The sequence below is a fragment of the Sinocyclocheilus rhinocerous genome, unplaced genomic scaffold (assembly GCF_001515625.1).
Source record: "Sinocyclocheilus rhinocerous isolate Xijiao unplaced genomic scaffold, SAMN03320098_v1.1 scaffold174, whole genome shotgun sequence".
Lineage (NCBI taxonomy): Eukaryota > Metazoa > Chordata > Actinopteri > Cypriniformes > Cyprinidae > Sinocyclocheilus > Sinocyclocheilus rhinocerous.
This window is the reverse complement of record NW_015646289.1, coordinates 1,542,212-1,546,860: the sequence shown is the minus strand read 5'-3', so window position 1 is coordinate 1,546,860 and position 4,649 is coordinate 1,542,212. Positions and strand designations below refer to the sequence as shown.

The 4,649-nt window shown below is 40.1% G+C and overlaps 1 protein-coding gene across 1 annotated transcript in view; it reads left to right on the top strand.

Annotated features, from left to right (window-relative positions):
• The window catches only part of LOC107707255 (glypican-6-like), a 48,022-nt gene that overhangs the window by 35,480 nt on the left and 7,893 nt on the right, over nt 1–4,649 (top strand). The gene's annotated exons all lie outside the window — the stretch shown is intronic.

Below are 4,649 nucleotides of genomic sequence, written 5' to 3'. Positions count from 1 at the left end.
ACAACGTTTTGTTGATATTGTGAGTGCACACAAATAAAACTAGACCCTTTACAGTTTAGAATGATTTATTACTCTTACCTTTATGAGCAAAAATGACGGCATATTTTACGTTGTTTCCAATGCAAGTGATCGCGCCGGCTCCTCCATGTCCTGTAAAGCGCGCTTTAGCTCTCCGCACAAACGATTAGATATGCGTCTAATAGCGCACATTTATATAGGTTAAACATTTAAACTAACATTGTGATATGCTTGAACTGTTTTATATCTATAGATTTTATTTTAGGCAAGTCGTGATGATTTGAGAAGGCTAAATTGATCAAACATAGGCTAAGATCAACTCACTGCCGCTGGCCGATTGATCGTTACTTTAAAAAACAAAAACTTACATGTAACGAACAAAAAAATGCTCCAAACGTTTTTCTAAATTAACTTAATAAAAATACAAAACAAAATATAATCACTTTGACATTACTTACAAAACTGAACTATTTTAATAGCTGAAACAGTAGTAGCCTATAAGCTGACGGGCTCGGGTCAGACTCGGGCCAAGAATTCTGATGAGCTGTCGGACAAGGGCCGGGCTAGGGCCTGAGCGTCTCGGGCTAGGGCCTATATTTGAGGCCCGTGCAGGGCTCTATGCAGAGTGTGACAAAGAGACAACACCCCAACTCAACATTTATACCTTCATCAAATCCGGATGCTTTGATCTCATCCAATCATAATGCATACTGAATAGTGGTTAAACGTGATCCGTACGGACCAAGCCCCACTGTTCGGCACGCATGTGATCCGCGGATTAATTGCAAAAATTAACCATAATAGAGTATAAGTTGATCATTTGTTCGTATTTACACAAGCAGGCGAATTTTAAACAATTCCAGAGAAAAAAGGCGAAAGGGAACTGGATTCGTTACTCGCGCGCTGTTCTCTACGCGCACAGCCGCCCACACATGAAGCGCGTACACTCGTTTCAGATGGCGCGCGAACACCGACCTCAATTCCTTTTTAAATCCTTTGAACAGACACATACACATAAAATTGACAAAATACCCATCTCGACAATCATTCAGGTAAACGCAGTCAGTTATGTCTCAAGTGAATGAAAACAGCTGAGAAAGAAATCGGATGTGAAGTGTATCATTATATCGGATCCGTGCATCAGGTCTTAAAGGGACAGCGGCCTATAAATACTGCTGCTGTCATTAATGATCATCAAACAACAAAACAGCTGTGATAAAAATCTATATTTAATTTTTACAGTGAACACTATGCAGTGTTATTTTCCCTAATTATTAAATTCTGTATTTGAATACTACCAACCTTATTTTATTTGTAACATATTCTGTTGTATTTATCTATGCTTGTAATTTGTGTATTTGTTCTTATTTTTACTGGCTGTTCTCTTGTCTCTTTAATCATGTTTAAACTTTCTTAGTTAATCTAGTAGTATTTGCTGTGGTATCAAAGTACTTCGCTTTAAGTAATAAATGGAAAGCAAGTTAAATTGAAATATTTTTCTTTTCTTGCTGATCCGAAAAATTATCCGATCCGTGGGTCAAAAACCGTAATGTGATCCGAACCGTGAGATTTGTGATGCGTTGAACCACTAATATTGAACATACATGTCCATTTAAGGTGTCTAACTATGTCCTCCAGATGCGTTTCTAAGAAGCCAGGATGTCTAAAAGCTGACATAACATTTTCTTGTCTCTCACTTGTTTTGCACTTAGATTTCCTGTTGTCTCTCATCTATCTCATGACAAACTTAAGCACATTAATTAGACATAATAAAGAAAGAACACTCCTTAGTAGAGTAAAGCAAATAAAACTACTAATAATATGAATAGAAAATACAATTTCCTCCACACTGCTTATTAATAGTTAGTAAGGTAGTTGTTAAGTTTAGGTATTGGGTGGGATTAGGGATGTACAATTTGGTCATGCAGAAAATGTGATTTATAAGCACTAATAAACTGCCAATATGTTTATAACAGGCATGCTAATAAGAAATTAGTTAATAGAGAGAACAGGTCCCTATACCAAAGTGTCACGCCATTGACCCATAAGCAGTTTAACAAATGTTTTTTGCGTCTAGCTGGGGTATAATTATTGTCTCTAGTCGTGCCTTGATGCATATGCACAAAAGTCTTCCAAGAACTACAGAAATTCATTTCACTTGACTGTGATTTAGCATGCACGTCCTTGAAGTGGTTTTCTGACAAGTGGCTCATGTAAATTCGTGTTTTCTTTGGTAATGGCACACTGACTTGCAAACCTGGAAAATCTTCTCCTCCTCCTCATCCTCACCTCGTTCTTTCCTCCCCCTGACTTTAAACTTGTGACAGCTCTGGCATTCCTGGGGATCTGGAGGAAGGCGGGTGCGGTGGCCCGTAAGGTTTAATCTCTGTCAATGGAGCGTGGAGCTGGGTGCCTTCTATCGCTCTCCCTGTGTGGGGCCAGGGGCCGAGGGCCATTCGTGGGAGGGGAGCTAAATGTGAGGGTTGCGGTGTTTCCGGTATCCATGGTTACACAGCAGGATGGGGACATTAAGAAGAGCCCTCAAATACACTCGCATTCCCCTGTCCGTCTCTCTCACACACACCTCTTGTCATTCAGCTGGCTGTGTGTTAGCTTGAGGTGGAATTGACAGCGGCACAGCGTGCTTTGTTTGTTTATAAACCCGCGGTGTCTTGTTTGTGTCGACGAAGTCTATGGGTAGTGAAAGACGTTTTACGAGAACACAGATGCATGGCCACTTAACACTTCAAAGTCTCACTCATTATGCGCAGGGCATCTGTGCTGCGGGCCGGCGGGCTTTTAGCGAGAGGAGAAAGGCGGAGAACAAATGGCGCGCTTTGCAGAGCGAGCGCGGGAAGAGAGGTGAAGCATTTCTTTTGGAATTCTCATTTTGTTCAGATTAAGAAAGTAGTGTTTGCCGGCCCGGGAGAGAGAGAGGGTTTCATGGGAGAGAGGGGCTGGATTATTTGGGGAGGCTGGGAGGGAAGGGGGTCTGACATTCCTCGGGATGAAGTAGGGCATTGTTCCCAGTCTCCAATGAAGAGAGCCTTCTGAAGCCACTGATGAACTGAAAGCAGGAGAGAGTCAGTGAGTGCGAGGGGTTTCAGGGGGGGTACAGGTCTGTTTTCGGGGAGGGGGGTCAGCATTATTCAGTAATCCTATTGAAAAGCCTTCTGAAGGACGGAGCGGGAGCGGTGCAGAGAGAAAGAAAAGCGAATGGAATGTGACAACAGGAAAATGCCATTGATAGTGGTCAGCCTCAGCCGGCTTGATGGGCGAGACGTTAGCTGCCCTTCATCCTTTCTGTGCTCTCAGCTCTTTCTCCTTAGACACAAAAGTTATTTTCCTGGAACGTAGCGAGTGAAAACCATGCGTTGGGTCGAATGGAATATGCATTCATCTGTTTAGATAATAACCGTGTGCTTTTCTGGCCTCGCTTGCGGTTCGGGTAGGTTTTCCAGTCAGCGAGAGCAAGTTAGGCCGAGGGCTCTGCGGAGCACTAAATCGCTGTCTCTCGGGCGTCATTGTAATGGCAGTCACGGACGTGCTGCCAGCTGACGTTCCAAAGTTAATAACAATTCATTTTATATGTGTTGAAGTTGACAGTCTGTGTGTTTTTTCTGATGTGAAGTCTTTCTGCGTGCATACTCTGTTCCATGTTACGCATGTGCTCCAATTCATATCTGTTATGTTTGTGTTTATGGCCAGTAAGTGCACATTCTTTTTAAGATAAGATGTAGAGATCTCATTTCTTATCTTGTGTCTTATTTCTCATGCGAGAATACTGGGGGCTTGCGAAAATGAGGGCTTGCCAAAAATACCCATTTGCAAAAGTTTCTTAATGAACAACTACTGAATGTTAAAATGGTAGTTTTCTCAAAAATTAAAATTACCATCCTTTAGCTACTCCCTGCCATGTTGTTCCAAATTGAATTTTTTCCATTTTCTGTCAGATCTTTTCTGACAGTTCAGAGTGGTCACATCTGTCACGTTTCAAAAAGGACAAAAAAGCACTGTAAATGTAGTCTGGATGACTTTGCCTGTATTCCAGGTCTGAAGGTTGAAGACAATAACTTTTAATAAACTGACAGGTTGGACTTTATCAATCGTTATTGATTTCTGAGCATCTCATAACAAAGCATCATGATGTCAAACCTGCACTATATTTTATTTGAGAATTGCAGTGAGTGAAAAATCACTGTCAATCTTAATGGCTTCAGAAGACTAAGAATATAGTACATCGACTACTTTTTTGTGCTTTTTAGTTTGTTTTTGTTTTTTTTACATATTAGTCCTTTTTGGAGTTTGACAGTTAAACATTTGAAATGGTGAAACTGAAATGTAGCATATTTAAAATTGTAACTTTTAATCTAATTATCAAGTAACACGCTTAAGGTAAAATTATAATTTCATACTTTACATGTGCTTTAATATGTTAGTCAACAAAACAAGAGTTCAAAAAATATTAAGATGATTAATAGTGTAGCTTAAAGTAAAACTTTTAATTTGACATGATTACAAAGTGCATTTTTTGTTGTTCTTAGGTGTTAAGAAACAATCATGAAAGTGTACTCTTATGTACACTTAAGTCTTTTTTTTTCATTGATAATATTACCTAGAAGTTATAATAT